A 25006-nucleotide genomic window follows, 5' to 3' on the forward strand; every position below is an offset into this window, starting at 1 on the left:
CTAAGTGTGGTAGCGAGCGGGAATTGCCAAGAATTTCCCGGCACTTGGCCCAGAGAGGCCAGCAACGCTATTCAACATTAATTGGTCCACTTACCGAGGCCTCATGGGCTTCTCGCTGTAAATGAAGGCTCGCCAGCTGATTAGCCGGCAACGCACTCGCCAGCCCCCGTTAACAAGGTTGACCAGAACTGAAGGTGCACATGCTCAGCCAACCCCAGCCAGCTTGCAACAATGACGCCCAGGAGATCGGCCCCAAGATTCGGGGGCGCTGACCTGGGGAGGCTCCTGGATGCTGTGGAGGCCAGGAGGGATGTCCTTTCCCCCCCAAGGATCCAGGGGCGACAGCCCTAGGGCAGCCAGTGCGGCTGCTGTGAGCACCGGGAGTGTGATCAAGAACTGGCCTCCAGTGCATGAAAAGGTCAATGACCTACACCGGACAGCACACCAACGCCCCCCCCCCCCCCCCCCCCCTCCACCCCCACCTCCTCTCCACCCTTCCTTCGCACCCCTCCTCCCACCACTGTGAACCACACAATGCCCCCTCTGTGTCTCCTCAGGAAAAGCTCTCCCACAATCGCCAGTAGAGGGCACAGATTGGCGGTGGTCTGCCGGACATCAGAATCGTCACCACCTTTGAGGAGCTTGCCCGGAGGTGACCATTGTGGCTGAGGAAGGGTGGTCACCAACGCGGAAGTTATGGACTCCACCCGGAGGACCTGTCAAACGTGAGTTGTTATTGCCTTACTGACTGACCCATCCCTCCCACATCGCCGACGGTGCTGGCCCAACCCAGTTGGCCCCCTCTCCAGTCTCCCATGAGACCACGTCAGAGGAGAGCTACCATACTAGCCGCGTCACAGCTGTCATCCCCACCCTCTACCAACTCAGAAGACGCACCTCGGTGGGAAATGTTAGTGGTCAGGCTTCTGGGGCACAATCTGGTGAGCACCACACAGCTGGTGATGTATATCTGGTGGAGGCAGGAATCCCCAGGCGAGATAGCAGTCGGAGGTTTGCTGGATCCCAGGACCCAGCTTGGTCCCAGGCTGAGCCTCTGGAACAGGGTTACCCGGAGCTGATGGAGACGATAGGGAGTGGCTGGGACATTCAGCGGGAGATGCTAGCATCACTTCAGCAGATCCTTAGCCGATTGGAAGAGTCCCAGAGGCTAGGGCCACAAGAGATGTCGCCGGCAATGCGTGGGATGGAGGCCAACACTGCTGGGGTGGTGACCTCAATGGAGAGCCTGGTGCACACCATTTGTGAAGATGTCCAAGGTATCGTGCAGACGGTGACGGCCATGGCTGAGGGTGTGGGTAGAATGTGCTCCTTGCTGGGGGATGTGACCCAGTACCAGGCCGACCTTGATGTGGTTCTGCGGAACATGTCTCGCTCTCAGTTGGGAATGGTCGAAGCGCTGTGGAGCTTTTCTCAGTCGCAGCTGGGTATTCTGAGGAGCTGCAGAGCATGTCCCAATCACTGATGAGCATCGCCGTGGCCGTCGACAGGATGGTGCAGACACTGGGGAGCCACCAGGGCTGGCAGAGCCAGATGATGTGGAGGCTGCCAGGGATCAGACCAGCTGCCCCTCTATCCCAAGGTGAACCCCAGGGCCCTATGGGCACCAAGCAGGAGAAGGGGTGCTGGGTGGCAGCTCGGACCCGTCCTATGGAGTGCTGATGGTAGGCACCAGTTCCCCGAGTTCCACCCCTCTGAGGAGGCCGTGTCTTGAACTCAGCACAAGGGACAGGGCAGCACGGCATCAAAGGCCACGGGATGTGGCAGGCAGTTCGCTGCCTCCACCTGAGACGTGCATCCTGGGGACACACCTAGAAATGGCGGTAGAGCTAGGAGGACCAGGCACATCGAGGATCACTGACGGCACTGAGGTACGGGGGAAGGGGGTGGGGATGAGGGCATGTAGGTAGGAGTTGAGGGGGCAGGGGGTGGGGGAAAGGGGCACCACATTCGCGAGGTTGGGGAATTGTAAATCACAATGAACACCTTTATGCACAACTAGTATGTCACTTTCTTCAGCAATGCGGGCTGACCTCTGAACCCTTAGCACATCTCTCCAGGCATCTCCCCCTCACCATGGCATTCATCCACCTTCCGGCCGTGGACATGTCCCCAGAGCTGTGTCTCATGCCCTGGGTGTTTGGATGTTGCCTGCTGCTTGTGTGGTGTTGCCTCCCGCAGTGTTCGGGTACAGTGTCCAGGCATCAAGGTGCAATTGAAATGCTCGGCAATGACTCCCACATACTACATGGTCCGCTCACCCACGGGGATCCACTTGGGTTGTGTGAAGTTTTCACTTAACCATGATTGGCAATTCTCTATTAGCGATAGCCTTCAGCCGCATGGCCAGAGGCCTTGGCATTCTCCCTCCCCTGAAGAGGGTGCCATCCCACCAAGCTGAGGTCCCCCCACCCCTACTGAGCACTGGGGTGGCAAGCCCAGCATTTCAGGGCTCTTTGCCTTTGAGCAAAGCTGGCTGCTTACCTCCTCGGCTCTCCACAGAAGCTCTTCCACTAGGTTCACATTTTCCAAATGAGGACTAATCGGTGCCAGGGTGACCACTTGCTGGGAGGCCGCTGAACGATGGGAGGCCGTTGGATATGGGGTCGCTCTCGTTAATTGTATGGAAATAATGTTTAAGTGATAATTGGTTTCCCGATTTTGCCTATGGGAGCTGGCTTTGTTGCATTGCAAACTGTTTGGTGAGGTTCTCGTTTCCTGCCAATCCTACTATTCACCAGCCACCTTTCACTTGAGCGAGAAGGTAACGAGGCTGGCGAATTGTGCCCTCAGTGTGGGCAAATCCGGTAATAAACTCCCCAGGGCCTACAAAAGCGATCTAATGGCTACACTGCACCCGAAAAACAGGGTGCCACAATGCAATGTGGCCGATTGAATCCAGGACCTTGGCGGGATTCTCTCAGCCCGGGGCGGGGCCGGAGAATCGCCGTGACCGGCGCAAATTCTGCCACGCCGCCCCGACAGTGGGACGTGATTCTCCACAGAGCGGAGAATCGGCGCCAATGGCACTGGTTGGTCGGTGCGGCGCCGATCGGGGTCTGCTCTACGTGGCCCCCTGCCATAGCAAAACACCCGAGTCCCGCCGGCACTGCTCTAACCTGCTCTCAGCCAGCGGGACCTCGGTGTGGAAGAGTGCGGGGGCAGCCTGTAGGGGGTGGGGGTCTGGTCTGACCCCAGGGGGGGGGCATCCTTTGTGGCCTGACACCGCGATCGGGGCCCACCGATCAGCGGGCCAGCCTCTCGTACTGGGGGCCCCCTTCAGCGCCAGCCCCTGTACCCCTACGCCATGTTGCATCGGGGCCGGCGCGGAGAAGGGAGCATCTGCGCATGTGCGCATTGGCGTCGGTGCCGCTGCGCATGCGCGGACCCCGTGGCGCCCAGTTGATCCCGGGATCAGCAGCTGGAGCGGCGAGAATCGCTCCAGTGCCGTGCTGGCCCCCTGTAGGGGCCAGAATTGCTGATCCCACTTAGCCTCAGGATCACAGAATCCAGCCCAATGCTCCTGGGGTCTACCCAGCTCACAGATCCTCGACAGATCTAACATTATCTTGCATGAAGTTGCGATGTAAATCCCTCCCATTGTGGGCAGAATCACTTTTTGGTAAATCTGCATATTAGAGTGAGACTGCTAGTCTCACTTTAATGTGCAGTTTCTCGAGGCACTCGAGGAATTGGGATCCATCCCCGCCACGTCGGGTACTTCGGGCGAGCACCATTCAACACTGGTCTCCACAAACGAGGGTCAGATAGAATGGCACTCATGAGAAATGGAGGAGGCAGATATCATAGCCTTCGCCTCGTTGATCACCGGAAGGCGGATTCTGCTGGGATGGAGAGCGGCCTCTCCACCCTGTGCCCTGGCGTGGCGAGGGGACCTGTTGGAACACTTGACCCTTGAGAAGGTTAAGTTCGAACTGAGGGGAAGCTCGGATGGGTTCTATAAGTCATGGGAGATATTTATTATGCACTTTCAAGAACTGGATAACATCGAACATTAGTTGGGGGGGGGAGAAGGGTGGGTGGGGTGCGGGGGGAGGGGGGCTGTGTATGTTGAAGATGGCTATGGGTAATCCCTGATTCCTTTTTTTTTTCCTTTGTCATTTGTTTATGTTAACATGCGGGCTGATGTCTGGGCATGGTGGGAGGATGGGATCGTTGTTACTGTTATGGGGCTTGAGATATTTGTTGTTGGTTATTGATTGTTGTTGGGTGTAAATTCGGGAGAAAAATTGTGAAAAAGGAGGAGAATAAAAATATTTTAAAAAAAGAATGTCGCTCATGAGGGCCTCCCAGGGGATTGGAGTCCCCCATGTGCATGCCTTTGAACAGGGTGCCAGCCTGGCACTGCTGGTGCTACACTGGTAGTGGCAGCCTGGCAATCTGGAAGTACCACCTGGGTGCCAGCCAGGCACTGCCAAAGTGCCTAGGTAACACTGGCAGGGGTACTGCCAGGGTACCAGATTAGCGGTGCCAAACTGGTATTTTTCACCTGGTGGCGATTGTGTAGGGGGTGTTCTGCGTGGTTGTTTTGGGGGGCGGCACACCCAGGGACCCCCCCACAGAGATTGGGACGCCATTCTCGCTACACGAAGAAATTCTGGTGAGCGGAGCTCCTCAATGCAGAAAGTGGGCCTATGTCCAGCCTTAGCAGCGCATTTCCCCTGTCTAACCCGAGCATCATTCGTTAGCATTGTGTTTCTTGGCACTGAGAGTGCTGGGAAGCACATATCTAAACACACTTGCTGTGGGACATTGTTCCAATTTAGTGAAATTGCGCCCTACGTGTTGCTAAATAGCGGCGGGGGACTCACCGGTTGAGCTGATGGGAAATTCCCAGCAAAACCCGCCACAAATGACACTTGGAAACATTTCCGTTAGATTATGCCCTTAGCCTATTCTTCCCGAACCTGTCAGGGAGGGTGGATTCCAGCAAGAGAACCTGAAAGGAAATGACCATTCTGCAGGAACAGAAAGAACATTTGAAACGGGAAATCGGGTTTACGTGAGGAACTTTGGAGATGTTCCCAGCTGAATCCCTGTGATTACAATGGAGAAAATAGTGCCAATGTCATTCAAAGTGAAGGTCCAATGTAACGTCGTAAAGAAACACATAGAATCATAGAATTTACAGTGCAGAAAGAGGTCATTCGGCCCATCGAGTCTGCATCGGCCATTGGAAAGAGCACCCAACCCAAGCCCACACCTCCACACTATCCCCGATCCACACCTAACCATTTTTTTGGACACTAAGGGCAATTTACCATAGCCAATCCACCTCACCTGCACATCTTTGGACTTTGGGAGGAAACCGGAGCATCCGGAGGAAACCCACGCAGACACAGGGAGAAAGTGCAGACTCTGCACAGACAGTGACTCAAAACAAGAATTGAACCTCGGACCCTGGAGCTGTGAAGCAACTGTGCTAACCACTGTGCTACCGTGCTTCCCTTCACCACCTCGATCATCTAAGGAGCAGAGTGTCTGCCCCTGAGCAAGCCACATTACCGTCCACGGAGGGGGCTGCCGCCAGAACTGGGCAACAGCTTGAAACCGACCCAGCGCCCGTCCCTCTGGACAATTGGACACAGACTCTGAGATGGAAGCTGAGGGAACTGGTGCCCTGACCCAAGTGGACCCCACGCAGGAACCTTCTTCGGTGCCGGGGATACTGGGGGAGAAACAAACTTAAGGAAAGATTGATGTTATGGTGGCCAGAAAAGGACGGGGGGGGGGGGGGGGGGGGGGGGGGAATCATCAATATATTTCCTCGTGGGTTTCGTGGAATATGAACTTCCCTCTTGAGTGGGCGGGAGCTTGTCCAATGAGGAATGAGCAGCGTGAGTTTAAAACCCACTGCTTCAACCCAGGTCGGTATTCTGTAGGTCCCCGGGCTTGAACTTGTGTGCTGTCAGCCGCGGTTGTGGCCTTTTCCATTATATAAATAAAGGGGTATGGTGTTGGAAGACTGGCCTGGGCAAGATTATTACGCTGTTCAATGTGCTCTGTTTTGGGGGTTCCCCCAACCTTTCGTATTGTAGCTAATTCCAAAATGTTTTCAGTTTCTCACAATCTCAAGAATGTTTTCACGGGTACTGATCTTTCGGGAGGAATTTGGCAATGAGCTCAGGGCAACAAACAGAAAATCTTTTTATAAATTGCTTTGGCTACCGAATCTATCCAACTGCATGAATCTATCCTGTGTCTTCACAAGACTAAGGAAGTGAATCACTGTCCGTCCACCGACACAGCCCTCCACTCTATGCTCATTCAAAAGAGTATGTAGCATGGTGGGGTCTTTCCAGTTTAAATAAAATGTGGGGCCTCAAAGAGATTTATGCTAATTTCAAGCATAGGCTTTCAAGGCAAGGCATTGCTGGCTGGCTATACTGGAGTAATCGAAGTGCATTGGATGGAAGGTAGGTTTGAGGTTGAATCAGCACAATTATTCAACACCCCCTGGCAAATGTATCAACACTTGCTTTAAGCAGAAATGAACTGCAGACTCTTGTGGCATTTATTGTTGCATATCTCTCTCATCGCAATAGCTTGTCATAGTACTACCACCAAGTACAACTGGAGCTATATCAAATGTAGTTACTCACTTAGCATTTTTTATATATAACTAGTTAATCTTACATGACATGTCACAAGGGAAATCAAATCTAATATACAACTCGAATAGTTTTAGAGATCAGGGATAAAGGGAAGCATGCGGAAAATTGGAGAAAAGGAAGGAAAGTGAGAGGGCAGGGAAGGGCGAACGGAGAAGGGGGGAATAAATCAGGCAATAAAGGTGGAGAGATATGTCAGAAGGAGGTAAAGGAACAGTAGGATATGGGGCTAGAAGAGGAGCACGGCCGGAATTGGCAAATATTCCTGATCTCAATACAGAAGGGTATTAATAAAATCATTTCAGTAGGGATTGAGTGGGGACTGTGAAAGACTGTCAGTGGGATACTGAGCAAGAGGAGCAACCTTAGTTGAGGTGGGGCTTTCCCCTGAAGAGTGGTATGGACTTATCCAAAAAGACACATGGAATTGAAGGATAGAGTGACATTTAGGCAGCAGTGCGAAACCTCAAGAAAAGGTTCAAAATCAAGTTTTACATTCAAGCACCGATACTCCGCATCCTCAATGAGACGTCTATGATAAGGGTTCATATATTGCAGCACTGCCACCTAGTGTCCATGTCATTGAAGAGCATGCTGACATTCAGGCGCAAAATACACCGTCAGGAGTCTGCAGCTAACAGTACACGGCAGGATTTTAAACATTGTAAAGACTAAAAATGTGTCACGACTGGTGTAACAAGTACTGGAGCTAGATTTTTACACCTTCACGGTGGATTTTGCCGTAGATATCAGTTGCCAATGTAATTTGAAGTGGAATGTTGCAACACAATCATTGACTTTAATACTTGGTAGTTATGGGTGGCACGGTAGCACAGTAGTTAGCACTCTTCCTTCACAGCGCCAGGGTCTCAGGTTCAATTCCCGGCTTGGCTCACTGTCTGTGTGGAGCTGCACGTTCTTCCTGTGTCTGCGTGGGTTTCCTCTGGGTGCTCCAGTTTCCTTTCACAAATCCCGAAAGACGTGGTTGTTAGGTGAATTGGATATTCTGAATTCTCCCTCTGTGAACCCGAACAGGTGCTGCAATGTGGCGACTAGGGGCTTTTTCACAGTAACTTCATTGCAGTGTTAATATAAGCCTACTTGTGACAATAATAAAAATTATTATTATTATCATTACTTCAGGTTTTTACAGTCTGTGGCCATAAGAGGCATAATACATTTTGAAAGGCCAGAAAGACTCATGGTCAGTAGTGAAGAATTAAGAAGCTTAAGTCAGGTATCTTGATTCAACTATAATTCAAATCACAGATTAATGCAGCAGATATGACTACTTTTTAAAATCAAATTAAGTCTAGTTGCTGTATCTCTACAGTACACCATTGTTACAGTTCATGTATTAATTTTCTGTTTTATAAATTCTGATTGACAGCCTGTAGCCTAATATTCTACCACTTCCCAAAACCAGAATGCAATGTGGGGTTGTTTCCATTTTCGGGTTTGGGGGTCAGAATTTGTGATCTGCTTGCACCCAGGCCCATTAAGGTAAACTCTGTAATGCCTCATCGTTTTCACAATTGCAGCATTCAGCTGAGTGCACCCTGCACAGCCATCTGGCTGAATACAAATAGTGACCCATCAGCGTGTGTGGCTGACTGCAGGACCTGAAGGCCGCCTGCCCCTCTTAAAGACAGTCTGTACACATTCAAATTGAGCTACTGGCTGCAAGAACTGGGTAGTTGGTAAAGCACCTCAAATGGAGCAACAGGGCGAGAGAGGATTGGCAGGTCCTTGAATGCCACATTGGAGACTTTCGTCCGAGAAATTGACAGGAGGGCTGAGGAGCCAGGATCCCTCAAGAAAAGAATCGAGCAGATGGCCAAGAAGGTCAATTTACCGAGTCTGGCTCTGAGGACATGAGAGCCGTGCTGCATGAATAGCAATGATCTCATGCAGGTGGTGAAAGTCAGTGAATGTTTCACAGCTCTTACTCACCAATACCACCAATCTCTCACACTGTTCAATGCACCACGCACCATCACTCACCCATCAGTAGCCCCGGCACTCAACACTTGGACTCAACAAATTCCACCTCATCCTCATCCACATTTCAATGACTAGCACCCACTTCCCACTACATACCTCCAGCTATTCAGCTGTGGCTGGCACATCATGGAACTCTAGTGTTACACAATTACTGATATTCCTCCATCTCTCTTTCAGGCTAAGGCCTTCAGGAGCAGTTGGGATGAACATATCTGCATCAACTAAGTCTGCCGAAGGAGACCACTCTGCATCATGGGGCCAGTTGTGCCAGAGATTGTTTGCACCCAGCACCGCCGACACTATTCAGGATGGTGGTATGTTTCTGAATATTGGTTCTTCTTTACGGTCCAGCTCACCCTGCTATTTGACATTAATTTCAAACTACAGATGACATGACCATGGACCTCTCACTTTCCACCGCACATCTCACTCCCTCCAACCCTCCCCAGTTGATTCTCTGCTTTCAGGTATTCAAGAATTTCTGTCTGGAGGAAGATCCTGGTTCCAACGTAGCACAGGACATTGTGTAGAGCTTGGAGCCAATTCTTCCCAGCATGGAACTGGTGGCCAACTCCAGACCCAACTGTGATGCAGGTTCAGATGAGCAAGGTCTCAACAGCAAAGGCAGAATCACCTCGTGTTTCAGTTTTGCAGTGGAAGCTCAGGCAGTGGTCATGAGGTCCATGTTTCTTGACATGCTGCCTCAGAATGCTGCCACCATGGCCGTGCATCTCAGTGCACTGAGGTCCACCTGGTAGTCCAGAAGTGTGGCTCAGTTGATAGCACAGTTGCCTCTAATTTGGAAGGCTGTAGGTACAAATCACATGCCCTAACCTGAGCACAAAAATCTAGGCTGACGCTCCAGTGCAGTACTGAGGGAGTGCTTCACTGTCAGAGGTGTTGCACCATCTTTTGAACGAGTTGCTAAGCTGAGGTCCTGAATAACCTGTCAGGCAGGCAAAAATGAACCTGACATGATTTCTCCACAAAGATGACAGCATTCATCCATCCATTCTGACGGTGCCTTGCTCTTGCCTGTCTGCCAGCCAGCCCAGATTGCTGCTGCTCATGCTGAGGTGCTGTATCTGAAGACAGATCCTCCTGGTCCAGAGTTGCTTGAATATGTCGGGCACGGCCTTCTGTTATCTCCCCCAATGAGGGACCATGATGTGGAGATGTCGGCGTTGGACTGGGGTGAGCACAGTAAGAAGTCTTACAACACCAGGTTAAAGTCCTACAGGTTTGTTTCGAATCACTAGCTTTCGGAGCACAGCTCCTTCCTCAGGTGAATGAAGAGATGGGTTCCAGAAACACATATATAGGGCGAGATTCTCCCAAAACGGGAGAAATCGTAAAGCTGCCGTAAAACCCGGGCGGGTTTTACGGCAGCGCGCCCCTTCCCGACCGGGGACCGATTCTGGTCCCCGGTCGGGGCTAGCAGCCCGACGCCGTAGGCTCCGGCAAGACGGGCTTAACGAAAATCGTTAAGCCCGCATGCCGGAGTTAGCGCCGGCTGACGCGTCATATGACGTCAGCCGCGCATGCGCAGTTTGGAAGACTTCAACCCGCGCATGCGCGGGTGACGTCATCGCGTTTTTGCGCGAAACCCGCGCATGCGCGGGCCAGGTTGCCCCTCAGCCGCCCCGCGAATGGATACTGCGGGGCGGCGGAAGGACAAGTAGTGCGCGGGCATCGGGCCCGCTGCCCGTGATCGGTGCCCACCGATCGCGGGCCCATGGCACCCTTGGCACGGCCGTGGTACTGCCGTGCCAATCGGTGCCATGGTTATAAAAAGCGAGTTTGTGACGCCATTTTTACGAACGGCAAGACCAGGTGTGTTTGCCGTTCGTAAAAACGGCGGAAAGGGCTGGGACTTCGGCCCATCGAACAGCTGAGAATCGCTGCCGGCCGTAAAAAAACGGCGGCAGCGATTCGGGTCGGGACTTCGGCGGGGGGGTGGGAGAATAGCGGGAGGGCGGCAAAAATGTCGGGAAGGCCCTCCCGCTATTCTCCCACCCGTCGTGGGGGGCGGAGAATTTCGCCCATAGACTTTGGCGATGGCCACGTGCGGACCCGGCCTGCCAAATAGTGCCCCCCCTTTGGTCAGGCCCGTGACCCCCAGACCGCCCCCCCAACAATGCCCCCAGCCCGTGCCAAAGTCCCCCCTGCCCGTGGATCGGCTTCCTCCGACTGTGGCAGCGCTGGACTGAGTGCCCGACAGAAAATAGCACACGCGACCGACGCCATCGGGAACTCGGCCGGTCGGGGGCGCAGCACCGGGGGAGGGCCTCAGGTAACGTCCTGAGGCCGTCGACATGGCGTGCGGCATCCTCCTGGAGTATGCCGCTTTGGAGGGGGAGGAGCATCGCAAAAGCAGCGCCGTCCCCGATTTCGGCTCCAATGTTGATTCTTCGGCCGATCGCCAAACCCGATTTCGGCATTGGTGACCGGAAAATCCCGCCCCATATCTTTCTGCACCAGGAGGAATCCCACTATACTGACAAATCCATGTGATAGTTAATGCGCTTGTCTCTGAAAAAAAATGGAGTTGGTAGTTAGGGAATAGAGTTTACAGCGAGGACCAAAGTCTTTGGGCGCGATTCTCCGCCCCCCACGCCGGATGGGAGAATAGCGGGAGGGCCTCCCGGCATTTTTCACGTCCTCCCGCTATTCTCCCCCCCCACGCCCGAATCACGCCACGAATCGGCGCTCGCTGTTTTTTACGGCGAGCCACGATTCTCCGAGGCCGATGGGCCGAGCAGCCGTCCCTTCACGCTCGTCCAAACACACGTCCCAAACACACCTGCTCGCTGCCGTCGTGAAACGGGCGGCAGATGCCCGTTTGGGGCATCTAGAGGCCCGATTGGCACGGGAGCACCACGACTGTGCTCGGGAGGGGACAGGCCCACGATCGGTGCCCACCGATCGTCGGGCCAGCGTCCAAAACAGACGCACTCTTTCCCCTCCACCACCTGGCAAGATCAAGCCACCACGTCTTGCCGGGCGGCTGAGGAGAAAGGCGCCAACTGCGCATGCGTGGGTTGGCGTTGTCCAACCTGCTCATGCGCGGATGATGTCATCGGCCGTGTCAGCCGCCGTGACGCTACATGCGTCACGGGGAGAACGTGCAGACTCTGCAGATAGTGACCCAAGCCGCAAATCAAACCTGGGACCCTGGAGCTGTGAAGCGACAGTATTACCGTGCAGCCCTTAGACAGCACCTTCCAAACCCACGACCACTACCATCTAGAAGGACAAGAGCAGCAGATACCTGGGAACCCCACCGCCTGGAGGTTCCCCTCCAAGTTGTTCACCACCCTGACTTGGAAATATCTCCATTTCTTCACTGTCACTGGGGCAGATTGCTCCCTCCCTAACAGCATGGTCAGTGTACCTACACCTGAAGGACTGCAGTGGTTCAAGAAGGCAACTCACCACCATCTTCTGAACTAGGGGTGGGCAATAAATGCTGGCCTAACCAGCGAAGCCCACATCCTGTAAATGAATTTTAAAAGAAGGAAGAAAGGCCATTGCCAGTAATAACCTGGCTGTGATTATATAGGAATTAGAGAGGGAACTGGAGGAGGTGAAGTATTTGACCATCAAAGGCTGCACACAGGTCAAGAAGGATGAGGATGGTACATCATACATGCTTTTCAATTTGGCACCATTTCTGATATTTGGTGAAATTTTCCACTGTGTGCACAGTGTGCTGGCTGAAGTGAGAAAATCGGCTGCTCAATCAGCTTTCTCACCTGATGTTCCGGCACTCTACACAAACTATCTAGAGGCAAGGACCACATCATCACACTGGCTGGCGGGCGGGGTCTGGTAGACCGGCTCCACAGTGATCGGGGCTCCATTTTTAAAGGGTGTCAATCTGCGGTTAGACCCCCCTCCCCCAGCCATGGATACACTGGGCCCACCTCCACCTCCCCATTCCATACACACACATACACGCACAAGGCAACAACTCCAGAAGGCAGTGCCAGGGTACTGCCCAGGCATGTTTCTCCCTCCGGACTATACTTACTTTTGCGATCTGGCAGGTTCTTCTTACCTGGTTCACTGCTGTTGTGAACCTTGTTGACGTGATGTCTCGCTGGCGTTTCTAATGTGGGCGGAACATACGGCAGGGATGCCCTTTAATTACAATATAATTTATGAAAGAGCGGAAACCTCATTACCATCGAGGGGCGGGGATATTCGGAAAACGATATCTCGCTGGCAAGGTTCCCATTTCCCAATCTTGCATGGTTATCCCACTTCGCCGTTTAGTCTCATGCGGGTGCAAAATCACTCCGATTAATACAGTAATTTAACTTTACAATTGCAATTTCTGGGACTGAAGTAAATTGAATCACCACAAGATGGTACTGCTGACTAATACCAAACCATACTGTTGGAACAGTAAGAAGTCTTACAACACCAGGTTAAAGTCCAACAGGTTTGTTTCCAACTCGAGCTTTCGGAGCACAGCTCCTTCCTCAGGTGAATGAAGAGATATCTCTTCATTCACCTGAGGAAGGAGCTGCACTCCGAAAGCTCGTGTTTGAATCAAACCTGTTGGACTTTAACCTGGTGTTGTAAGACTTCTTACTGTGCTCACCCCAGTCCAATGCCGGCATCTCCACATCATACTGTTGGAAGCAATATGATACCGATACTATTTTTGGAGTTGTGCCTTTGGGCAATGTAGAGATTGACTATGTGCTTCCAATGTTGGCGAATCAGAAATCTACCCACCAGCCTCCAACAGCCAGCATAAATTTTCAAGTTTGAAAAGAGTCAACAGGATAGTCCTTTTATTTCTGTTCTTAAGAATTCTAATAACAGTTCCAGATATGATCAAATTACTTTTAAAATTTCAACATTAAAATGATCACACAGCTAAGATAAAACACCAACAGTGCACATTGTGTAAATATCAAAGAGAGCCGAGGGTAAGGGTTTAATCTTCAATGCTTTCCTTGTGGGATAGAAAGAGCAGGAATGCTCCTCAAGGCCCAACAAGGTACTCAAAGGATTAATTTCAATCCATATCAAAGTCTGGTTTAGCACACTGGGCTAAATTGCTGGCTTTTAAAGCAGACCGAGGCAGGCCAGCAACACGGTTCAATTCCTGTACCAGCCTCCCCGAACAGGTGCAGGAATGTGGCGACTAGGGGCTTTTCACAGTAACTTCATTGAAGCCAACTCGTGACAATAAGTGATTTTAATTTTCATATTTCATTGAAGAACTTTTGCCTGTACAAGGAGAGATATACTATTATGTCAAAGAATCATAGAATTTACAGTGCAGAAGGAGGACATTCAGAAAGAACACCCTATCTAAGCCCATACCTCCACCTATCCCCACACCTCCACCCTATCCCAGTAACACCACCTAACCTTTTTTGGACACTAAGGGCAATTTATCGTGGCCAATCCACCTAACCTGCACATCTTTGGACTGTGGGAGGAAACCGGAGCACCCGGAGGAAACCTACGCAGACACGGGGAACTGTGCAGACTCCGCACAGACAGTGACCCAAGCTGGAAATCGAACCTGGGATCCCGGAGCTGTGAAGCAACTGTGCTAACCACTATGCTACTGTGCTGCCCTATTGGCTATATGATTTTTAAATATTGTGTGATTTGTAGAAATGAATCTCTAGATATTACTTTACTCTTACAGAAATACTTTATGGGTGGGGGTGGCCAAGGACAGATCTGTCACTGAGGTTGGTATAAAGCACAGAGGTGATGTTCCATTGGCCCCTACCCAGATGATTGGTCATATGTGAGTTGTTAATACCATGCAGAATGACCCATCCCTGCTACTGACCACATGTCCTTTCCCCTGCCGGATCCTCATCTGACGGTGCTGGCCCATTCGGGATGGTTCTCCCCTTGCCTCCCATGAGAACACCTCAGAGAGGAGTTCCGAGAAGACCATCATATTCATGACACAGCTGTCATCCCGACCCTCCAACATTGCAAAGACACGTCAGGGGCTGGTTTAGCACAGGGCTAAATCGCTGGCTTTGAAAGCAGACCAAGGCAGGCCAGCAGCACGGTTCAATTCCCGTACCAGCCTCCCTGAACAGGTGCTGGAATGTGGCAACTAGGGGCTTTTCACAGTAACTTAATTTGAAGCCTACTTGTGTCAATAAGTGATTTTCGTTTAATTTCATTTCACCTTGGGCGACAGTTCTAGACAGGCGCCTGGGGCACAATCTGGTGAGCAACGCACAGTTGCTGATGCACATCAGGTGAGGCAGAAGTCAGCGGTCTGCTGGATCCCAACCCAGCTGGGTCCCAGTCAGAGGCTGAGGGTCTGGTTTAGCTCAGTGGGCTAGACAGCTGGTTTGTGATGCAGAACAAGGCCAGCAGCGCGGGTTCAAGTCCCGTACTATCTGAGAATTCTGAATTCTCCCTCTGTGTACCCAAACAGGCGCCGGAATGTGGCGACTAGGGGCTTTTCACAGTAACTTCATTGCAGTGTTACTGTAAGCCTACTTGTGACAATAAAGATTATTATTATCAGCCTCTGGAACAGCTTTACCCGGAGCTGATACACACTCTAGCGTGCGGCCGTGATATTCAGAGGGGGATGTCAGTGACACTCCAGCAGGTCCATAGCTGATTGGAGGAGTCCAGAGGCTATGGGCACAGGAGATGGCACCAGCAATGAGTGGCACTGAGGCCAACGCTGTGGGGTGGCAAGCGCAGGGGAGAGCCTGGTGCATGACGTCGGCAGCATGAGTGGACGTGTGCAAGGCGTGACGACAATGGCTGAACACCTGATCAGCCTGTCTCAATCGGTGGGGGACATTTCTCAGTCCCGCATGGACCTTGATGAGGTGCTGCGGAGCAAGTCCCAGTCTCAGATGGGCATATCCGAGGCCCTGCAATGCATGTTCTAGTCTCAGTTGGGCATAACTGAGGCTCTGCAGAGCATGTCCTAGTCTCAGGTACGGATAGCTGAGGTGCTGCGGAGCATGTCCCAGTCTCAGGTAGGCTGGGACTCCAGAGCATGTCTCAGTCGCATGCCCCAAGATTCAACCACATGCTGTGGATCTGGAGTCGCATGTGGGCCAGATGGCAGATTTCCTTCCCTAACGGACATTAGTGGACCGGATGGGTTTTTACGACAATTGACAATGGTTTTGTGGTCATCATTAGACTTTTAGTTCCAAATACATCCAAATACGTGGTGGGATTCAAACTCAAGTCCCCGGATAATTATTCTGGGTCTCTTGATTACTAGTCCAGCGACAGTATCACTATGCCACAGCCTGTTGGGCGGCCGGCTCTCCATCCTCACCGGCTGTCCCCAGTTCCTCTGGAACAGACTCTCCTGCTGCAGGGTCCTTCCCAAGCAGCTCCAGCTCGTACAGCCTCAGTGTATCCCCCAGAGCTACAGTGACCAGGATGAAGGCCACCATTCCTGTTTGGATTCCGAAGTCCATTGTAGGGGTGGAAGTCAGACATATTAGCATGCGTACCCCCATGCCCAACCAGGTCCAACGGGCTACACGGTCGCCCCAGTCTGCACTGTGGACCCTGCCTTGCATGTCCTCCACCTTCTCCCCACACCCCCATCCTCACACCAATGCCCGGCCATTCCCCCTGGCATTCTGCCCTCTTCACCCCTAGCCCTTTGGTGGTCGGTAACGTGAGGGTCTCCGGTCCTGGTACCCATCTCTGCTGCCATGGTTACTGTTGGCTGGCTCCACCCAATACCAGTGGCACGCTCTGTGGCCCTGTCTGGCACCATCCTGTAGGGTTGCTGTGACTGTTGACATTGGTGGGCTGTGTGCTGCCCCCCACCAGAAGGTGGTGGCTGGTTGGGCAGGAGAGTTGGTGCGGTGGAGTGTGGGGGCTGGGGTGGAGGGTGGGAGCTGGGGTTTTGGGGAAGGTGGGATGGATGTACCCATATGGCCAGTATCACTTTGCACAACCGGGGGGGCGGTCAACCCCGTAGCACCCCGTTGCCCGCCCCCCCCACCCCTTCTCTGGGTCTGGCAGACATTTATTATTCAGTATTTCGCAATTGTTCATGTTTTTAACATCATTCTGTTCGTATGTTCATTAAGGTGATGGTCTAGGGTGATATTCCATGATTCTTTCCTTGAATGTGTTATTATTTCCTAAATCCATGCCCATCCTTCCCAGAACTACATGGGTAGGATCTTGCGGCTGCTTACGCCAGCGGGATATTCCAGTTCTGCCGATGGCACATCCCCCACCGTGGGTTTCCTTGCGGTGTGGGATGTATTCAATGGGAAATTCCATTGACAGCAGTGGGACAGAATATCCTGCCACCGGCTAATGGTGTGCCATCTTCCGCTGCTGCAAAACACCGCGGGGAGGCCAGAGAATCTTGGCCCATGTCTGAAACTCTCCAATTCGGTTTCTGACCCAGCACTTATCAATGTCACAAATGATATTCTATGGAACTTTGACAAATGAAGACCAGTCCTCATTCTTCTTGACCTCTACACGGCCTTTGACATGGTTGATCACATTGTCTTCCTTCAATGCCTCTACAATGTCGTCCAGTTCTATCACTCTGTCTCCATTCTTATTTATCTATTCATAGCCAGAGCAGCACCGCCAATGGTGCCAATTCCACAATTTATCACTGGTCTCCTTGGCCCTTCTTAATATTCAAGTTTGATTTAACTTGATTAAATTTTACAAAATAATTAATAATAATTTTATACCAGCATGCAATTCAATAGCATAAAGACTGCTTGAAGTAAAACAAAATTGTAAATGAAAACTGCTTTTCCACAGATAAACAAAAACCAGGGGCGGGATTCTCCCCTACCCGGCGTGACGGGGGGTCCCGGCGTAGGGGAGTGGCGCCAACCACACCGGGGCCGGGCCTCCCCAAAGGTGGGGAATTCCCCATCTTTGGGGGCTAGCCCCGTGCCGGAGCGGTTGGCACCAGAAGACTGGCGCAAAAAACCGGCGCCCCCGGCAGCGGGGCTGGCCGAAAGGCTTTCGCCGGTCGGCGCATGCGCCGGCGGTGACGTCAGCGGCCAGCTGCCGCTGACGTCACCACCGGCGCATGCGCAATGAGAATTTCTCTTCCGCTTCCGCCATGGCGGAGGCCGTGGCGGCCGCGGAAGAGAAAGAGTGCACCCAGGGCACTATCCCGGAGTCTGAGCAGGGGGCCCCGATCGCGGGCCTGGCCACCGTGGGGGCACCCCCGGGGTCCGATCGCCCCCGTCCCTCCCAGGACCCCGGGGGCCCGCTCGCACCACCGATCCCGTCGCCACCAGAGATGGTTCAAACTTTGGCGGCTGGCGAGGCCTCCCAGCGGCGGGACTTCGGCCCATCGCGGGCCGGAGAATCACCGCAGGGTCCTCGCTGATTGGAGTGGCGAGATTCTCGCCACCGCCACTTCCCGGTTGGCGGAGAATCTCTGCCACGGCGGGGGACGGATTTTCGGCGGCCCCAGGCGATTCTCCGACCCTGCTGGGGGTCGGAGAATTTTGCCAGAGGTCCAGGGGCGTAAACTTGGAACTTCAAATCCTCATTATGAAAGCTTAGCTGAGCTCCAAGACTGGCTGACGCATTAACCTCTATAGGCAGCTGTTTACAAAGGAGACTGCTACTTTTGATTAATTGATAGTTTTATCACCTTGTAATAACCTGATCTTGCTTTGAAGTAGTTTTTCAACGCCTGTATGTTTATTTGGAAAGGACTAAAGGTTTCATCAGGAGGATTTTCACTGCCTGTGTTTGATTGTCAGCTTTATTAGATTGTAAGGGCATTTATTTTCAAAGGGAATGTTGAATACGTGATATTTTTCGTATTTCATGAATATTCCAAAGACGTGAATTATGTTATGTGGCTCATGAATTCTGTACCTCATGGATACTAGGAGAGTATGGGGAGCATGGAGGGAGTATGGGAGGTATGAGGAGGAATGGAGAGTGCATGGGGGTATCGATGAGACATGGGGACGGATAGGTGGAGGTGAGTGATGAGGGCTAGAGGAGCTTACAACCGTTTTTAGAACAAGACTGATGTTTCAGTAAATGGAATAGGCCTTCTAACCTCACAGCCTTGCCACCAACCAGGATTGCCAACCCAGACATGCCTTCAGAGGTGGCGGGGCCATTTACAGCCTGTACCCCTTCTCCAGGACAGAGATGAGATTGAGAAAATTCTTGCTACTTGTCTCAACCATAAAGATCTGGCCCTTTATGTTTCAATATGTTTGACAGGAAATCAAAATGGCCACAAAGAGCTGGGAAGATAAATATGTTTCAGAGGGCTGTAAAATCCAACCATGGGAAAAAGAATGCCAATACGGCTGACAAGTGTGATGAAACTTACTTAAAAGCTCCAAGAAACTGACAAGCTGATATTGATTGATGATGTTAAAGATGATCTTCCATTGGAATGAAAAGAAGTTCAGCTATGTTTGTTTTTCTGTGGGTCCTGTTGTGATTATGCTTGGTATTCAATTATACTAATTGTGTTAACACTCAAAGGTTCAATTATTGACATAATTTAATCATGTTAACAATCAATTTTTTGGACTCTTAGACCTCTAAGGGATTTCAGTTTTAACCTGTTTATGTCCATATAATGAACTCCAGTAACCATAATGATAAAGCATTGGTTTGGACTACAATTGCTAAAGTATAATTGCAAATCTGATTAACTCTTAACAGCGTGGGGTATCACATGGTTTCATCCGGTACTCAGCGTGGTGCCTGCGGACTCAGTTCTGCGCTGCCACAGTCAGGGGAGGGCCGATCTGCGGGCATGGGGTACATTATTCGGGGCTGGGGGTACTGTGTGAACACCACAATAGATAGTTTCACCACCACTTAAAGAGAAAGAGAAGAAGAATCAATGACATCCAGCTGAGTAGTGTGCATCATGTCCAAGGTTAACAAGAGAAATAAAGCTTGCAGACACCTGTAAATTACTGCCTGGTTTGTTAACTTTTATAGCTTTTTATACTTTTAAATGAAAAATAAAAGACAAATCTTAAAGGTCTAAAGACAAATGCTTCCATCAGGTTTGCCAGGAATACTAGTAAGGAATGTAATACAATGCACCCATTAATCACGTTACAAGAAGTTATATATGTGAGTGAGTGGGCATCTCCCATTGATCATGTAATGAACTCCAATTGGCTTTATTGGTTGGCCAATTGGAGTATGAGCTCCCTCAATGATAGCTCATTAAGGGGGCCCATATAATCACCTGTGTAGGCTTTGTGAGCCAGTCTTAAGTTTGACTGGACTGCTAACAGCACTGTTTGTAGCTGCTCCTGTAATATCGTTATTGTAAATAAATATTGGTGTGGTGACGGAACTCCTGCCTCCCGTGGATTACTACAGATCATATTCTTCAGCAACTAACCAAATTGCTCAGCTGCAGCACCAATTCATTTCTAACAAATATCTTTGTTTTTTTCCAAGCTGGGCATGGATGTTGTGTTGATGGGGTTGTACTGCTCTATCAAAATCATATACTTTGTGTATCTAAGTTAACAAAGAACTGCTGTTGTCAGGCTAAAGATTCTTGCTGATTTGTTAACAAACACTTGAGCTGAAAGAAGTATTCTTTGAACATTTATAGTTTGAATTTCTCGGTACAATGTGTAAAGGCTTGTTTTTTTTCTCTCTCCTCTGCCTTTGTGCTACAAGATGTCTGGAGTGAGTTGAACTTTTATCAGAAGCATCTCATTAGAGTAACGCTTTTTTAAAAAAGTCTGCAAAGTTGTGATAGGTAAAAGTCATCAAGGACAGTTTCACCAAAAATACAACTTCCAGATCTGTTGCTTTTTTCTATTTATTCATGGAATGGGGGCATTGCTTCCTGAGCCTGCATTTATTGCCCATCCCTGAGGGCAGTTAAAAGAGACAATCACATTGCTGTGGGTCTGGAGTCACATGTAGGCCAGACCGGGTAAGGGTGGCAGATTTCCGTCCCTTCAGGACACCAGATGGGTTTTTCTAACAATCGCCAATGGCTTCATTGTCATCATTGGACTTTGAATTCCAGATTATCATTGAATTCAAATTTTGCCTTCTGCCATGGTGAGATTCAGACCTGGGCATCCAGAGCATTACCCTGGGTCTCTGGATTACTAGTCCAGTGACAATGCCACTATCTCCAGAATTCTGTCAAATGAACAGCATTGAGATCCTTTTGAATCTCACCCTTTCAAAATAAATGTTCTGACACTCCGGCCTCTGCAGGCAACCGTGTTTGTTTAGTGTTTGTGTTTGGGTGTTGGAATGTCTCATTTTTGAAAAAAGGGAAAACTTGAATGTTGATCAGTTTATAACTTGTGTTTAAAAAGGGAAGTTTGTTTTATAATAAATCATTTATTTTTTCATGTTTACTGGAAGAAGCCCGGTAAGAGTCTTTCATGATGGGAATAACAGTAATAATAATTCTAATCTTTTATTTGTGTCACAAGTAGGCTTACATTAACGCTGCAATGAAGTTACTGTGAAAAGCCCCCAGTCGCCACATTCCAGTGTCTGTTCGGGTACACTGAGGGAGAATTCAGAATGTCAAATTCACCTCACAGCACGTCTTTTGGGACTTGTGGGAGGGAACCAAAGCACCCGGAGGAAACCCATGCAGACACGGAGAGAACATGCAGACTCCACACAGACAGTGTCCCAAGCTGGGAATTGAACCCGGGTCCCTGGTACTGTGAAGCAACAGTGCTAACCAAAGATAATCAATTTGCCAGTTTTGTGGGTGAAGTAGGCATTTGAGGTTTTGCTAAGACCTGTGGAGAAGTGGGGCTAGAATCGACTGCTCATTCTCCCATCACGGTCCATAATATAAAGCACCCTTGGCCAACCTCCCACATTTTCTCCCCCCCCCACTAAATTTGAAGTCATCCAAAACTCTGCTGTCCTAACTCGCACCAAATCTGTTTCACCAATGTTTTGCAATGCCTCAATTTTGATCCTGATTTTCAAATCCCATTATAGCCTTTCCCTTCCTTCCTCGATAATATTCTTGCATCCCTCTAAGGTATATGTAATCGTCTAATTCTGACCTCTCGACCATCCCTGAATTTAATCATTCCACCATTGGTGGCAGTGACTTCAGTTGCCTGTTTGTAAACTCTGGAATTCCCTCTAAATTTTCCACCTCTCTAGCTTGTTTTCCTCCTTTAAGATACTCATTGTAAACAACATCTGGCTGAGTTTTTTGTCATCTGACCATCGCTTCCTTATCTGGTACAGTGTCACATGTTAACACCTCCATGAAGCACCTTGGAATACTTTCTTAAATTAAAGGCGCTATATAAATATATATTAGTTGTTGTTGATTTGTTGAGAAGGAAAGAAAAGTCACAGAGGCATAGAGGTCTACAACACAGAAAAGACCCTTAGATGGCTGGTCAACCATCTAACTATTCTGATCCCTTTTTCCAGCACTTGATCCATGGACTTAGCATCACAAGTGCACATTTAAATACTTCTTAAATGTTATGAGGGTCTCTGCCTCTACCACTTTTTTAGGCAGTGAGTTCCAAACTCCCACCACCCTTTGGTGAAAACGTTTTCCTCACATTCCTTCTAAACCTCCTGCCCCTTACCTGAAATTTATACCCGCTGTCATTCATTCCTGAACCAATGGGGGAAAGTTTCTTCCTGTCTACTCTATCTAGGCCCCTCATAATTTTATGCATCACAGTCATGTGCCCCCTCAGTCTCCTCTACCCCAAGGAAAACAACCCCAGTTTATCCAATCTCTCTTCATAGCTAAAACTCTCCAGTCCAGGCAATATCCTGGTAATCTCCTCTGCACACTTTCCAGTGAGGTCACATCCCTCCTATAATGTGGATTCCAGAACTGCACACAATACTCTACCTGTGACTTAACCAATGTTTTATACAGTTTCAGCATAATCTCCCTGCTCTTAAATGTTATGCCCTGGTTATTAAAGGCAAGAATAACATATGCAGGGCAGCATGGTGGCCTAGTGGTTAGCATTGCAGCCTCATGGCGCCGAGGTCCCAGGCTCTGGGTCACTGTCCGTGTGGAGTTTGCACATTCTCCCTGTGTTTGCGTGGGTTTCACCCCCACAACCTAAAGATGTGCAGGGTAGGTGGATTGGCCATGCTAAATTGCCCCTTAATTGTAAAAAATTAATTGGGCACTCAAAATTTAAAAAAAGAATAACATATGCCTTCTTAACCACTGCATCCATCTGCCCTGCTAGTTTAAGGGATGGGTGTACATGCACACCAAGATCCCTCTGATCCTCAGTCCTTCCCAGAGTCTTACCGTTCATCATGTATTCCTTTGACTTGTCTGTCCTGCCCAAGTGTATCAACTCACACTTATCCGGATTAAATTCCATTTGACTCTGATCAGTCCATCTGACCTACACGTCTATATCTTTCTATAAATTAAGGCTATCCTCCTCACTATTTATAACCCCACCAATTTTCGTAACATCCGCAAACTTACTGATCAACCCTCTTACATTCATGTCTAAATTATTTATATAAACCACAAACAGAAAGAGACCCAACACTGATCCCTGCGGGACCCGACTGGACACAATCAGAAAAACACCCCTCGACCATCACCCTCTGTTTCCTGACACTCAGCTAATCCTGGATCCAATTTGCAAAATTTCCTTGGATCCCATGGGTTTTACCTTCGCTATTAGTTTCCCATGTGGGACCTTATCAAAAGCCTCGCTGAAGACCAAGTAGACTACATCAAATGCATTGCCCTTATCTACACACTTGATTCACCTCTTAGAAAAATTCAATTGAGTTGGTCAGACATGACCTCGCTTAACAAAACCATGCTGGCTGTTCTTGAATAATCCCTGCCTCTCCAAATGCATATTAATCCTGGCTTTCAGAATTGCATCCAATAATTTCTCCACCACTGAGATTAGACTGACTGGCCTTAGCTTCCTGGTTCATCCCTTCCTCCCTTCTTGAATAATGGTATCGCATTGACTATTCTCCAGTGCTCCGGCATCTCCTCTGTTGCCAGAGAGGAATTGATTATTATTGCCAGCGCCCCTGCTATTTCCCCCCTTGCCTGGGATACATTTCATCTGGCCCTGGAGAATTATCTACTTTTATACATAACAAAACCTCCTCTGTGTCTATGTTAATTTCTTAAATTTTATCAGTCCTTTTCCCTGATTTCCATACCCACTCTGTCCCTCTCACGAGTGAACACCAACACAAACTATTAATTTAGAACCCTACCTCCATCCTCCGGCTCCACATACAAATTACCACTGTGGTTTAATGGACCCTACTCTTTCCACAGTTATAATTTTACCGTTAATATACTTGTGAAACAACATCAGATTTTCCTTTATTTTACCTGCCAATATCTTTTCATGTCCCCTTTTTGCTCTCGTAATTTCTTAAGTTCCCTCTTGCACATTCTATACACCTCTTGGACATCAGCTGTTTTGAGCCCTCGATATCTGCCACAAGCCTCCCTTTGTCTCTTTATCCAATGCTGTATATCCCTTGATATCCAGGGTTCATTGGATTTATTAGTCTCACTCTTTTCTTTGTTGAAGCATGTTGGCCCTATTTCCTTCTTCAATGTGTCCCACTGTCACAGAATTACCTAAAAGTGTCTGCTCCCAGCCTACTCTGGCTAAATCATATCTCATTTTATTAAAATTGGTCTTTCCCCAGATCGGAACTTTGACTTCTGATGATTCCTTCTCCTTTTTCCATAACAATGTTGAACCGAATGGAGTTATGATACGCTGTCTGCAAAATGCTCCCCCACTAATACTTCAACCACTTGCCCAGATTTGTTACTGAAAATTAAGTCCAGGACCGCCTCCTCTCTTTAGGTCCTTCTTCGCACTGGCTTAAAAAGTTCTCCTGGATGCATTTTAAGAATTCCTCTCCCTCTAAACCTTTCAAATCATGACTACCCAGTTAACGTTGGGGAAGTTGAAACCCCCACTATCACAACATTCTTACCTTTACACGTCTGTGAAATTTGCCTCCATATCTTTTCTTCTTTTTGTCTCGGACTGTTTAAGGGCCTACAGAACACTCCCAGCAAAGTGATTGCTCCTTTTTAGTTTTTAGGTTCTACTGATAAGGCTTCATTTGAAGAGCTTTCTAAGATGTCATCCCTCCTTATTGCTATAATTTATTCCCCAATCAAAATTGTAACACCTCCCCGCTTTTACCTCCTTTCCTGTCTCGCCTGAATTGTTTCAGGGAAATGCTTGCTTATCTGCATTGGGGGAAAAATGGGGGCTTGGATGCTCATGATCACATGACCCAGGAATGCAGCTTGAAAACAGGCCCACATGACCAGCTTCAGAATAGAGTATGACACAGCTGACAAA

Source organism: Scyliorhinus canicula, chromosome 6 (genome assembly GCF_902713615.1).
Source record: "Scyliorhinus canicula chromosome 6, sScyCan1.1, whole genome shotgun sequence".
In the NCBI taxonomy this organism is placed as follows: Eukaryota; Metazoa; Chordata; class Chondrichthyes; order Carcharhiniformes; family Scyliorhinidae; genus Scyliorhinus; species Scyliorhinus canicula.